The sequence below is a fragment of the Salvia splendens genome, chromosome 14, assembly GCF_004379255.2.
Source record: "Salvia splendens isolate huo1 chromosome 14, SspV2, whole genome shotgun sequence".
NCBI classification, from domain to species: domain Eukaryota; kingdom Viridiplantae; phylum Streptophyta; class Magnoliopsida; order Lamiales; family Lamiaceae; genus Salvia; species Salvia splendens.
The window spans coordinates 4,188,560-4,203,883 of record NC_056045.1 but is presented as its reverse complement, the minus strand read 5'-3'; the positions used below and the strand labels follow the sequence as shown (position 1 = coordinate 4,203,883).

Genomic DNA, 15,324 nt, shown 5'->3' with positions numbered 1-15,324 from the left:
TCATGCTTGACTAATCATGTACAAACTTACCTTAGAATTACTCCAACTCTGTGAGCGCTTGGTACTGGATAAACCAAACAAGAAATACAATACTTACAAGATTACACAGTGTACATAAAGAATTGATAACTACACCGTGAGGAATAATTTTATATGTATGACATTGGATAGATGAATTTGACTTGCTCAAGACTTGTCTTAGAGCATCCACAACCGTGCTCTTGCCAGCGGCACGGTTGTGGGCCCGGGCGGTACTATTCATGCCTGCTCTCTGGCAAGAGCACAACACCCACAACTGTGCTCTTCCGCAAGGACGAGCACAATTAATATAAAATTCAATTACACAACAACATTTTCATAATACTAAAATTCATTAAAAAAACCACAATAAAAATTACAAATTACAAATAAAATAAAAAGACATAATTAAAATCCTAAAAATTAAAAATTACATAATTAAAATACTAAAAATTAAAAATTACATAATTAAACTCCTAAAAATTAAAAATTACATAATTATTGGCTAATATAACCCGAGGAAGACTACGCATCCGGCGGCACCAACCCCAATTGTTTTTGGAGACCCAATATCATGGACTCGTGCGTTTGAAGTTGCGTGGGGGTCATAGTTGACCTATCGGCCATATTGAGTTGGGCCAAAAGGGCCCACAACGAGTTGTTCGGGGGTGGAGGTGGAACATAGGGTGCGGGTTCGGGAGCAGGGGCAGATGGAGTCGCGGCGCGACGTCGTTCGGCCGCCGCCTTCTTCCTACCTTGCGGTCGGCGTCGGGAACCGCTTGGTCCGGCATCGGGGCTACCCAAGTTAGCTCCGGCGAGTTGGCTAGCCACTTCTTCCGAGCCGGAGTCGGATAGTGCTACCGACCGTGAGCGTTTGGAGGAGCCGCTAGAGGAGGATGTTATGCCTCCCTTATACTTCGGGTGCGTCCGCGTCTCCTGCCAAACGTTAAGATATTTGAACGACTTACCGTTCATGGATTGGTAGGTGCTCAGCGAGGCGGTGATGATGTCGACCTCGCTTTGGCCGCTCCCGGCATTCCGGGACTCCTGGATGAAATAGCCGTTGAACTTGCCAATTTCTTCGTTGGCTCGGCCGATGCAGTTGCGCACCATACTCTCGTTGCGCTCGATCGTTCCCGGCGGCCGGTGTGCATTGTACCGGCTAGAGACGCGCCACCAAAAGTGATCGCCGGATTGGTTCGTTCCAACCACCGCATCTTCGGAGATTTCCAAGTACGCCTTGAACAATCTTTCCATCTCCGCCGGTGAGTACGGTGTGCGGACACCGGCGCGAGATGGAGGATTCGGCATTTGGGAAGGGGCGCGAGGCCTAGGCTCCGGTGTCCACCCGTAGCGCCCATCGGAGGCACCTTGATCGTCGATTGGGTATGGCCGGTAGCCACTCGGAACGCCCGAATCTTGGGTGAGAGGAGGGGCCGAATATTCCGTTTCCGGACTAGGAAACGGTTGCGAACCGAACCATTCGGGGTTCCAACCGTGAGAGCCGCTTGGGTTGTCGTCGTTACCGGACATAGTGGTGTTGTAGGGTGTGAGAGGAAGATGAAAATGGATATGAGAGATTGAAAATGAGAATGGAGATGAGAGAATGATGATGAGAATTGTGTAGTGAAAGTGTGAATTTTGGGAGTGAAATTGAGGGTATTTATAGATGAAAGTGTGTATTTTTGGGGTAAAAAATAAAAAAAAATAAAAAAGTGGGGAAAAACGGTTATAAACGGATATAATTTTTTGGGGAAGTGAAATTTTTTTTTTTATTTTTATCGGTTTTTTTAATAAAAAACCGATTTTTTAAAAAAAAATAAAAAATTGTTTGAAACCAACGGCTATGCCGTTGGCGAATGGAGAGTGACACGTGTGCGTCCGCTGGCACGGACGTGCTCGATACATCGAGCAGCGCCGTGCCAGCGGCGCGGTTGCAGCGGCGGCGGTTCTTCGCCTTGCCGCTGGCACGGACGGCGGTGGCGCCAACCGCCACCGCTGCGGATGCTCTTATAGCCCAACAAAGGTAAAGAGATATATAAATAAAACTATGGTGAGGGTGTTTGAGTTAGTAATCCCACTTGGGAATATAAATAAAACTATGGTGAGGGTGTTTGAGTTAGTAATCCCACTTGGGACTTTTGGATCTCCTTAATGGAAAATGGAAATGAAGACAACCTAGTGAAAACTTTCACCAAACATTCTATCTAAATTGGCTCACCTATCTAGCAACACTCAGAGTTAGAAGAAATACATTTACATCTATTGAAAGATCAATTAAATGCAATCACAATCAAAGTTGAATTAATAGTGTTTAAACTTTCATCAAAATTTGATTTGAAAGAGAATACATTAGCTTTATACTAAGTAGATAACACCCAATACATAAAGTGAGACTTGATTGAAAAGTTAGGATCTGTCGGTCGCTATCTGACAGGATGCGCATAGGCACTCAAAAATACTCGGTCATGTATATAAACCTCTCTGTCTCAGCCGGTGTTTTATCCTGTCGAATAAAATAGGTGACACTAAGATCATCCAATCATGTAATACTCTCGGATTCCACAGTTCACGCATGGTTAGATGGTTTACTCGGCGTGGTGCCACCCTTTGACTCACATTCTTGACCCGAATGCTCAATCAGGACTATGTGCACCAACTTTATATTCAAAGCAAAGTTATAGTAGTATTAAGTATAAATATTACTCCCTCCGTCCCACAAGAATATGCACTCTTTCCTTTTTAGTCCATCCCACAAAAATATTCACTTTCTAATTATGAAAACTCTTTTCTCTCTAATGAGATGTGGCTCATTCTCCACTAACAATACTTTAATTACTTTTTCTATCTACCTCTCTCATACTTTACCAATTTTACATTAAAACTCATATTGAACCCAAAGTCCATATTCTTTTGGAACGGAAGGAGTATGATATTTGATATATACCTGAGTATGTAATTTATTTGAAATGGTACTTATTGCATGACAACACACTAACACACTCCGTCCGTTCCACAATAATTATCATTCTTATTATGGGTACATGTTTTAAGAAATGTAAAGAAAAATTGATTGGAAAAGTTAGTGGAATGTGAGATCCACTTTTTTATATTGGTTTTATAATAAAATATGAGTGAAGTGAGTTAGTGGAATGTGAGACCTACTTATCATTTATGGTAAAATGAAGTGTGACATTATTGTGGGTTGGACCAAAATGGAAAAAAGTGTGATATTATTGTGGGACGGACCGAAATGGAAAAAAAAGTGACAATTATTGTGGACAGAGGGAGTAGCTTATTATTTTTACTTTATTATTGGAATCATTATTTTATCACCTTACTTTAGAAATGATTAAAGTCTTCTTTCCTCTCTTTCTTTAATGAAAATACACTTAACAAAAATTTTCTTTTTTTTAAAAAAATCTATTTTATGTTATACTGTATTTACACACTCGTCTGTATTTCGATAAGAGCATCCTTAACCCCATCTCCATTTCAGACCCCAAGTCCCCTCCACATCATCATTCCCCTAAATTTGAGTCTCAGGCCACAACTGCTCTAACCCTGCAGGCTCCATCCCGGGCCACAACTATTAAATTGCACTATTCACAATTTACAATCTATTTTACGCGTAAAAAAAAAACGCCGAAAATTTAAAACACGGAAAACTTATTCTTCATTCGGAAATTGAAAATTACAACATAGAAATTTAAAAATACAAAAAAACATTAAAACATAACGTCAATGCTGGAAAACGTTGGTGCGTGTCCAAATCTCTTCAATTAGATCGGCTTGGAGGCGAGTGTGTAGTTCGTCTTGGCGCATCGCAGCTGAACGGACCATGACATTGCGGATGTAGGGAGGAACGCCCTGCACGGGCGGGGCGGTGACAGTGTAGTTACTCCCTGTGCAGGAGAGCGGATCGTCGCTCCACAAAGTGACATTTTCTTCCTCGTCCTCAACGATCATGTTATGCATTATGATACATGCATACATGATGTCGGCGATTAGTGGACGCTGCCAACCACTGGCCGCTCCCTTCACAATAGCCCACCGTGCTTGGAGGACTCTGAATGCTCGCTCCACATCTTTCCGAGCCGCCTCTTGCCTTTTGGCAAACAATGCCCTCCGATCCGTTGTCAGACATGTGATAGTCTTCACGAACACGGGCCATGGAGGGTAGATCCCGTCTGCCAGATAGTACCCCATACTATACCGACTGTGGTTGGCCGTGAACTCTACGTTCGGCGCTCGCCTGGCACACAAGTCGTTGAACAATGGAGACTCGTTCAACACATTGAGGTCGTTGTTCGACCCCACGACACCGACCTCCAATACAATCGTGGGATGTGTGCCCTTGTGTCCACTAGCGTATTGTCATCTCCAAGCCATTGGACAATTCTTCCACTGCCAGTGCATACAGTTGATGCTGGCAAGCATCCCCGGGAAGCCGTGGGCCACTCGTGCATGTTCACCAACTTCCTAACGTCGTCGGTCATTGGCTTTCTCAAGTATGTATCCTTGAATGCTTCGATGACTGCCTGACAGAATTTATCTAGGCAATCCCGTCCAGTATGCTCGCTTACATGGAGATACTCATCGAACATATTTGCTATAGTTCCGTAAGCGAGTTGACGTATGACAGATGTGCATTTCTGCAAAGTCGATATACTTTGCCGGCCCACAGCATCGGTGGTTTGACAGAAATACAAGTCACGAGCTACAACTGCGTTGACAATGCGCAGGAACAAAGGCCTCCGCATCCAGAATAGCGACAGAACATCTGATCACTCCATCGCGGATCTCTAGAGAAATAATCTGTGAAAAGCCGCAAACCAGCTTGTTCACGGTCTCGGTGAATATACATCCGAGTACGTGGTACCCGAACTTGTTGTTCGTTCAAAGCTTGAATAGCAGCTTGGTAGCGTTCCACTTCGTTGTTGATTTCTTCTTGGATTGCAGGTATCGCCGCCTCTAACATTCGGGCCATTTGAGCGTCCATTGGTCTTTGACAAGGAGGCATTTTTTTGAATTTTAGGGAGAGAAATGAAGTTAAATAGATATGAAAATAGATGAAGTGGTATTTTATAGATAAATTTTTGATTTTATAAAAAAAATTGAAATTGCGGCCCAGACCGACCCGAACACCAATTAACGCTGAGCCAGACCCCGTCGCGGCACATCCCAATGCGCATAACCCTGAGCCTGGCCGGACCCCGGGCGCGTCCCCGGGACCGGCCCAGGCCGGAAAATCCTCCCCTCCATCGCTGCGTGACGCGGGCCGGGACCCAACTGCCGCCCGGCCCCATGCGTTAACGATGCTCTTATTGAAATAGAGATGAGTACAAAGACTGTCGCATTCGCACAAACAACATCCCCCAATTGTCCGTTATGGCGGCGACGGATGTACCGCCCACAAGCGGTGTTCTTCTTTACTTTGGTTGAGACACGTACTATTCATTTAAAGTTTAAACGAATCAAATCAAGATCCATCCTGTCAATATAGAAAAGAAAATTTAATTATTTTTCCCTACAGCATATGCGCCGAACCTAAACCCTGCTACTTTAATATTGGGGGTAGGTGCGCTGCGCCCCCTCCTTCAAATTCAAGTTTTTCTACTCTCAAACCTATACTCCCCAGTTTCTCCCCAACTCCATTTGTCGAAAAATCTGCAGTAAAAATGCTATCTTTAAACCTTCTTCCGCCCTCAAATCTCACTCTCTCCAAACCCAGCATCAGACACCGCATTAACGGTTCCCTTCTGGATCGAAACAGAGCTCAATCAGTCAGAAATCCGGTCCATGGATTATCCCCCGCCGCCGCCGCCGCCGCCCCAATTTGCCGGATCCCTGAATCAAGATCGGATTTTGGGAGGTTTCCGGTGCTTCCTTTGGGAAACTTTTCAAGATTCCCATCTCAGAAGGCTGGGGCAGCAGCATCCGGAGCCCCGCAAGAATCGAGCCAGGATGGAGAAATCGGAGCCCCGAAGTCCGGGATGAACAAGAAGCTAGCTATCGTTTTCGGGCTGTGGTATTTTCAAAACATTGTTTTCAATATTTACAACAAGAAGGTTTTGAATATCTTCCCATATCCATGGCTTCTTGCATCGTTTCAGCTATTTTGTGGCTCTGTTTGGATGTTAATGCTGTGGTCTTCGAAGCTGCAGCCATGCCCCAAAATAGATAAATCTTTCATTATAGCACTTCTTGGACCTGCACTTTTCCACACTGTAGGCCACATTTCAGCTTGTGTTTCATTCTCTAAAGTTGCTGTGTCATTCACTCATGTCATTAAATCTGCTGAGCCTGTTTTCACGGTTATCTTTTCGTCGTTGATTGGTGATTCGTACCCGTTGAAAGTGTGGCTCTCGATCCTCCCTATCGTGTTTGGTTGCTCATTAGCTGCTGTGACTGAGGTTTCCTTCAATTTTGGGGGCTGTGGGGTGCTATGATTAGCAATGTAGGGTTTGTGCTTCGTAATGTTTACTCTAAGAAGAGCTTGCATCGTTTTAAAGAGGTGAATGGGTTGAATTTGTATGGTTGGATCACAATACTCTCTCTGTTTTATCTGTTTCCGGTGGCCGTGTTTGTGGAAGGCTCTCAATGGGTTGCCGGGTATCATAAGGCTGTTGCAAGCGTTAATCCATCAACCTTTTACCTTTGGGTGTTGGTATCCGGGATATTCTATCACCTCTACAACCAGTCCTCGTATGAAGCCCTCGATGACATTAGCCCCCTCACCTTCTCTGTTGGGAACACAATGAAGAGAGTTGTGGTGATCATAGCTAGTGTCTTGGTGTTCAGGAATCCGGTCCGGCCACTGAATGCTCTCGGATCCGCCATTGCCATTTTCGGGACGTTCTTGTATTCGCAGGCGACAGCGAAGAAGCCAAAGATCGAAGGAGCTGAGAAGGAGGAGTAGAGGAGTTCCATGAGGAGGTGCTTTACTTGTTGCTACATTTTATGTTGGTTCAGAAGTTGGACTGTCTTTATTCTTGCTTGTTAGGAATTTTTGAATGAATAAAGCTTTTGACATTAATTCTAATTGTGTTTGGTGAAATGGTGAATGGTTTGGGATGATGGTTGAGTTAAAGCTTTCCAGATGATGAGTCTTTTATTTTTATCAATTCCTTGTGTGTTGAGATTTCTTGGATGTGGAAATTAGATGGATGCCTCCTCTTTAGACTAGTTAGTGGATCCTTGAACAATCTTTTTATTTTGCTTTTGCTTTGGTTGGAGCTCTTATGGAATTAGAGGATGTGAATTGTGATACCATCTTTCTTTAAGTCCAGTCTTTGTCTGCTGCGTGTAGTGTTAGGTTTTTATGTTTGTATGTTTAGTTTAGGAGGATGTGTTAGATCAACAGTACTGATATCATATTGGCCATTTCACCACTTTTTTATTCATTATGTAGTTTATGAATCTCCAATTTCATAAAAATGATAAAAATTAGTATAATTCTAATCCAATGCAATTTGAAAGACAAAAATCGCTAATATCTCAATTTTCTACATCTCTTAAATTTTGTTATTTTTTCAAGACATTACACGTAGTTCAATATAATTAATAAAAGTCTTATTGTCTACAACAATAAAAATTGTAATTTAGAAAATGATAAAATTAGATTAAGTCACAAAATAATTTTATTTTGATTGAAATTGATCATTGGGTGGAAAAAGAGAAAATTTTGTAGTTCATGTATTTAAGTTAGAAAAATGTAAGTTTAGGAGGATAATTGTAGGAAATTCGTATATTGATTTGTCATCTTTAGTAAGTTTAGGAGGAAAATTGTAGGAAATTTGTATACTGATTTGTCATCTTTCGCTAGGTAGATGGTAATCGACAAATGTACTTCACGTCAATTTTAATTTGACCGGAATTCTTTGTCGGGGGAAAATCATAAGAATTCAAAGTTCATACATATATATAGGACCTAAACATGCCATACACATGATATTGTTTTGTGTTTCTGTATTTAAATCTAGTTTTGCATAGATTAAAACCCTCTATATATTTAAATATAGTTTTGCATAGATTAAAATCCGGGTTTTAATCTACTATATAATAATAATATCTCATATCGGTGTATACAAAGAGCTTAATCTACTATATAAGTCTCATGGGTCTCTCCTGTTATCACCAATTGTGGTTGTAAGATGTAACACATGGATTTCTATCTAATAGTACAAATATATTGACTTTTAATAGAAATGTATCAAAATGACAAAATAACTATCAAAATGACAAAATAACTCCACGACTATGAATCGAGTGAGTAGTGTACGAGTACTGTTTCTGTTTGTATACTAGTAAGTTATTCTAATTATGATATTTTTTCCGATCTTTTGACCCTAGAAATTGATCTTGAATTGATTCTTTCCATTCTAATATATCAATTGAGCAGATCACGTACAAGCCTTATCCATATTGACTGCCTAGTGCCTACACATATTCACCACTACGATGAGAATTGTCCAATAAACATTTCTCTCTTTTCTCCTTGGTTTCCAGTAAGAGAATAACATCACAGCACAAGATCTCTACATAGCTAACATTGCCTGAAAATTACAAGCCTATTTCTTTTTTACCAAAATTCTACTCCTTTGATGGATTGATAGTTCACATGTTTTTGCCGCTCTACACATCTTTCTCCTTTTTTCATTTTATTTCGCCCAATATTCTGTCAAAAATGCGATAATACCAAAAACAGAGAGATGAAAAAAGTACTACTAGTTTGGAAGCATAAATTGAGGTAAACAAAAACAAAATGGAAATTTCAATAATTTGTAGTCTTGTTGCTTTTAATTCATATGTTTGTTTAGGTGCGTGATGGAGTTGGAGATGGGTGTTGTCTCTCAGGGAAGGAGTTCTTTGATGTTATTGTGTCAAAGTCACATGTCACCCTCAATCATTATCTGGTATATATTCATTGCTCTTGTTTTTCATTACAACCTCTCAATTCTTAGTGTATGTTGTGTGTGTAATAAATGGTGCATTTCCTTGATTTTGGTGGCAACAGCGTCCACCAACACACATTCTTCCCAAATTTCCTGATGCAAAGGTGCCTTTGGTGACAAGCAATGGCAGATGATGATGATGATGATGATGATGTATCTTGGAAGAAATTCGTGACTGATAACAATCTGAAAGAGGGAAATGATGGAGTCGAGCCCTCAGATCCTCAGGCATCATCAGGAACACCATGGATCTGCCGCCGGCACTGCTGATTCAATCCCAGGGAAAGACACCGGAGACGGCTATAGAGCTTTGGCTTCACTATGTTCACCATTAAGCTTTACAATTCTGTCTCTGTAGACTCTTATGTGCCTTGTGGAAGCTGGATTTAATGTTTTGGTAATTTGTAGTGAAACTCAAATGTATGAATACTTGGTTATTTGGGTATTAGAGTCCAAGCCTTGAGAATTCACACTTTGTTCATATTTACAAGTTTTATGCCCTTTTTATGAGTTAAAACACCAAATCTTAGTTACCATTTTGTTGTTGGGGCGTAGTAGCAGTTTTTTCTGTCTACGATGCTTTTGGTAAGCTCATTCAAGTTGTTAGTGGTCGCGGTGATGACTGTCTCTTCTTCTCGTTCTCGGTTACGTACTTTCTCCATCCAACCTTTAAAAAATACTCCCTCGTCCCCGATTAAGAGTCACTCTTTTCCATTTCAGTCCATCCCCGCTTAAGAGTCACTCTTCCTACTTATTATATTTGGACATCAAAAATACCCTAAAAGTCAAAGAGATCTCACATTTAACTACCTAACTCCATTTATTACACCACACATTCAAACACTTCCTTAAAACCTGTGCCCGGTCAAAGAGTGACTCCTAATTGGGGACGGAGGGAGTAGTATTGATCGATGACTAACGTGATCGTGCAAATCACATTACAAATTTTATTGCACTTGTTCTACTAATTCTACAAAACGTCGTCTCCATCGACAGAAAAAAAATGGATCAATAATTTTTAAGATGGATGAAAGGAAGATCGCGAAATGAAAATCTGTCCTTCTCATTCACAACTACAAAGAGGTAATGGAGTACAAATTTGTAATACAAATTAATCAATTATGGGTGTTCAGTAGGCAAGCTAGATTATATTCCATAATTACATTTATAGTATAAATGTATAGTTATGTGATAATTAGTCTTATCCAACCCCCTCCTACTAAATAATCTCACAATTTTATTTTAGAATATACCATCTTACTATTATTTTATCTAAGAAACCAAATATAACCTCGATGGACAATTTCTCAAAATTCAGGATTCCTTGTATCGCTCCGGCGAAATGTTGAGTTGATGGTAAGCAAACCCGGTCGACCGCCAATTTGGTAGCTTTTAGTTTAATTCGACAACAAATTATGTACTCCGTTTCATTCTTATATGACAATTAGGTCATAATAAAATTCACAATTCCACAAGAAAATTCGTAAATACTAAAAGATAATCTTTTTTTAGCCTTCCAAAAAACTAGTCCCTATCTTATTAAGTTCTCTTTCTCTACAAAATGTGTCTCATTTTTTTATAAGAACACTTCAATCACTTTTTTATCTACTACTCCCATATAGTAAAATATACTACTGTTCACAAACAAGTCTATTTTTTATAAACGAATGAAATAGTTACGTGACTCTTTCTCACAAATTGAGCAAACAGAAAGGAAATAAGAGATATTTGTGTGGTAGTTATTGATAACAACTCAAAACGCCTAAAAGGCTAGAGCACTACCCCTCTTTCAACGAATATGAGTCTTATCTCTTTTCGGCACGAATTTTATGAAATATTAAGAAAAATTGGTGGAAGAAAGTTAGTGGAATATGAGTCTCACTTGTATGTGTGTGTGCAGTGGGTTAGTAGAGTGTGAGACCTTTTTATCATTCATAGTAATTATGAGTCACTTGTATGTGTGTGTGCAGTGGGTTAGTAGAGTGTGAGACCTTTTTAACATTCATAGTAATTATGAACCAGTACTCTTATTTGATATCCTTAAAATATAGTACTTTATCCGTCCTTCCAAAATAATCATGTTTTTGTCATTTTATATTTAAATTCATGTCTATCTTTAAGTCTCTATTTTTAATAAATGGAATGAGTATACCAATTTCCATAAGAATATAATTCAATATTCTATTTTGTACTCATTTCATTTCATTTGAAATGACAAGAATATACTCCCTCCGTCCCACATGAATATGCAATTTTAGTTGGGCATAAATTTTAATACACAATTGGTAAAGTAAGATAGTACTAGTAGAACGAAAAAGTAATTAAATTATTGTTGGTGGAGAATCCGTCTCACCATAATAGAGATAAAAGAGTTCCAAAATTGAAAAGTGCATATTATTATAGGACGGACTAAAAAAGAAAGAGTGCATATTCTTGTAGGACGGATGAGGATGGAGTAACACATTTGAAAATACAACTCTTTATTTTATTTTCTATAGTATTTTACCTTTTTCACCATTTAATATAAAAAAACTATATAAAGAAATAAAATGCTGCACTATGTGAATGATAAAGTCTAAAAGAGGAAAGGCGTGGATGTGTGTATCTTTCTTAAAAAATGAAAGTTGACGTCCAATCCAAATCCAATGTGGATTGTAAATTGTGTGAGATCACATGAGTTGATCACTACTATTACACACAGGATAAACCTAAGAACTCCATCATAATGGACTTTCTTTATTTCTTTCTAGACTAAAGTCCCAAAATGGTCCTTAACATATTGCGATTTTTTAATTTTGGTCCAAAACATTATCTTTTGAATTATTCGGTCCCTCACATTTAAAATCGGATCACATTTAGTCCGAAATGGATGGTTCCGTTAAAATGTAACGGTCAACGAGGTTTAAACCAATTTTGACCGGATTAAGAGTTATAATTATGTTTTATTAAGGGTTAATATCTAATTAACCTAATTAACCTAAAACAAAAAAAAATGTAAAATGTAAATAATTTAAAATATAAAACATGAAAAAAAAATCAAAATGTTAGAGTGAAATACCATATTTGTATTCCATTTATACAGTTAGACACAGCGGCCCCGATTCCCCCTTATACGGCCTTCCCGGTAAGTTAGACGGAGAAACGCTCGTTTCTGCAAACGGAGTATTCGAGCTCGGCTTCTTCAACCTCAACAATTCCACCAATCGCTACGTCGGAATCTGGTACAGCCAAATATCCGTTCCTACTTATGTGTGGGTCGCAAACAGGGAATCACCGCTCACAGATAGATCCGGCGTCTTAACAGTAACGGCGCCTGGCGTCCTTGCTATTCTTAACAGAACTAACGGCACCGTCTGGTCGTCTGCGTTTTTTACGACTCCTGCCCCAAATCCAATCGCGCGATTGCTCGACTCCGGGAATCTGATCGTCAAAGATGCAGACGATGATGGATTTACATGGCAGAGCTTCGATTACCCCTGCGACACGTTGCTTTCCGGAATCCGGCTGGGGTGGAACTACGTCACCGGCGTCGAGACCTACAGGTCGTCGTGGAAAAGCGACGACGATCCGGTGAAAGGCGAGTATTCGTCGATTGTTGAATTTTGAGTTTAGGGTTGAGATTGTTGAATTGTGGATGAAGTGCTATTGACGCAACGTCGATTGGCATTTCACTCTAACATTTTGATTTTTTTTTCATGTTTTATATTTTAAATTATTTTACATTTTTTAGTTTTAGGTTAATTAGCTTAATTAAATATTAACCCTTAATAAAACATAATTATAACTCTTAATCCGGTCAAAATTGATTTAAATCTCGTTGACCGTTACATTTTAACGGAACCGTCCATTTCGGACTAAATGTGATCCGTTTAGGGTAAAGATCTTGTTTAAGCCAGAGATACGATTTTTTTGAGACGTTTGTTTTAATTTAAAAATAGTTTAAAAAGGATTTTAGAATAGAGTGTAGAAAAAGCAATCTTGTTAAATTTTTGCAAAGATGATTGAATTTTAGATGTTTGTTTAGGTGTGTGAAGGAAACAAAGGTGGTGATGGAGTTGGAGTTGGGTGCTGTCTCTCAGGGAATAAGGATTTCTTTGATGTTATACTGTCAAAGTCACATATCACCACCCTTCCTTATTATCTGGTTCATGATATTCAATTCTCTTGCTTTTTCATTACAACCTTTGAATTGATCTTAGTGTGTTGTGTGTGTAATAAATGGTGCATTTCCTTAATTTTGGTGGCAACAGCATCCACCAACACACATTCTTCCCAAACTTCCTGGTGCAAAGGTGCCTTTGGCTCTTAGGCATGGTGACAAGCAGTGGCAGATGATGTATCATGGAAACGACAGCAGGCCGAGGTTCGAGTGCGCTGGTTGGAAGAAATTCGTGAATGATAACAATCTGGCAGAGGGAGATGCTTGCATCTTCGAGGTGATGGAGTCGAGCCCTCAGATCCACAAGACAAGACACCAATTAACTAACCTAATTAACAGAGTAGAGAAGAGTAGAAAACATAAACAAGCTACAGTCCAGACTTTAATATGTAAAGCATAATAGTGAAGCTAGAGCTCTATAGCTGTCTCCGGCAGCAGTGCCGGCGGCAGATCCATGGTGTTCCTGAGGTTGAGGACGTCGAGCAGCTCTTTATTTTATTTTCTATAGTATTTTACCTTTTCACCATTTAATATAAAAAAAACTACTCCCTCCGTCCAGTGTTACTTGCACTATTTTCCTTTCTGGGCGTCCCAAGTTATTTGCACTATTTCCATTTTTAGTAGTAGTAGACTAAATAAAGAGCTGCTCGACGTCATCAACCTCAGGAACACCATGGATCTGCCGCCGGCACTGCTGCCGGAGACAGCTATAGAGCTCTAGCTTCACTATTATGCTTTACATATTTAAGTCTGGACTGTAGCTTGTTTATGTTTTCTACTCTTCTCTACTCTGTTAATTAGGTTAGTTAATTGGTGTCTTGTCTTGTGGAACTGTGGAAGGTGGATTTAATCTGCATGCTTCATCATCCTTTAATGCAATTAGTTTATCATGCTAGTATTTCTTGGTCAGTGGATTGTAGGTCATGGGTTGAAATTTTATTCTAGATTATGCTGAATGCCACGTGATTATATATTTTCTGGTTTTTCATTTTGATGAATGTATTAAAATAACGAAAATAGTTTATCGTTCATCTAAGTTGTGAATGTCCAACATTTAATGATAGTATTTACATACGTATAATAAAAATAGTTTATCGTTCATATCAATGTCTAACATTTCAGGATTTTAATTTTATCTATTACTTATAATCCTACATAAATCAATTATGATGTCGATATATAATTAAATGCAGATGGTTAATAGCAGGTATTCTCAATTCTGTAGTAAACTGTGAAACTCATACTAGAATATAATTAAGTTCGAACCTTGAGGATAACATTTATTTATCACACTTTTTGTTCATGTTTAGAAGTTTATGGAGTTCTTTACCTTTTTTAATTATCTATTCTATACTCTCTTCTCGTCTCTTAAAAATATAAACTTTTCAAGGAGCACGAAACATATAAGTTCTTCGAATTGTGGAATATGTCTAAGCATAATCAAGTGCTCGGAACTATTTCATCTCAAGTATTCACAGTGACCCGAGCACTATAACGCTCGCAAAATGGATACCAAGCACCTTAGTGCTCGAGAAGTGTTCGGTATATGTTTGTTTCACCAAGCACATTGGTACTCAATAAACATTGATTTTGTTGAGAAATACTCCCTTGGTCCCATTTAAAATGAAACGCTTTTCTGTTTGGATTGTCCCACTAAAAATGAAACGTTTCTTAAAAAGAAACAACACCCTCTCTATTTTTTCTTCTCTATTACTTTACTTTCTCTTTATTAACTCACAAAAAGACATTGCATAAAAATCTCGTGCCAGACTCAAATGTTCATATTTATTGGAACGGAGGAATATAAGATTTATCATTAGAAGCTTTCATTTTTTAACCTTAAAAACATATCTAATTTACTAAACAATCACACATTTTCTGTGTAATATAATCTATGCAAATTAATCAACCGCATTTCCAACTAGTATTTTATTAACCATGTCATTCATCTAAATTAATTAATTTATTGGTAATAAAGAATTATCTATTCTTTTTCTATATTAAAATATATAACTACTTTTTTTTACTTTAATTTACTTAGCAATTCCACCTAAGATTGAAATTATGCGTTCGGAAATTTTCAAAAGTGTCTAATAAGAAAGTAAAAAATTTCATTGACATTATTTATCACGACCGCCCTTTCTAGGTTCAATAAATGCGGGAGGTCGCGACCAAAGGGACTTTATGAAA

General features: G+C 38.8%; 1 long non-coding RNA gene and 1 pseudogene across 1 annotated transcript; both read left to right on the top strand.

Annotated features, from left to right (window-relative positions):
- The first annotated feature begins 5,519 nt into the window (after positions 1 to 5,519).
- On the top strand, positions 5,520 to 7,145 carry LOC121766012 (annotated as a pseudogene).
- A 1,350-nt stretch (positions 7,146 to 8,495) lies between these two features.
- Positions 8,496 to 9,420, top strand: LOC121764977. The gene is made up of 3 exons (XR_006042673.1): positions 8,496 to 8,770; positions 8,841 to 8,936; positions 9,038 to 9,420. It is a non-coding gene; the product is annotated as an uncharacterized LOC121764977 (long non-coding RNA).
- Positions 9,421 to 15,324: the final 5,904 nt, after the last annotated feature.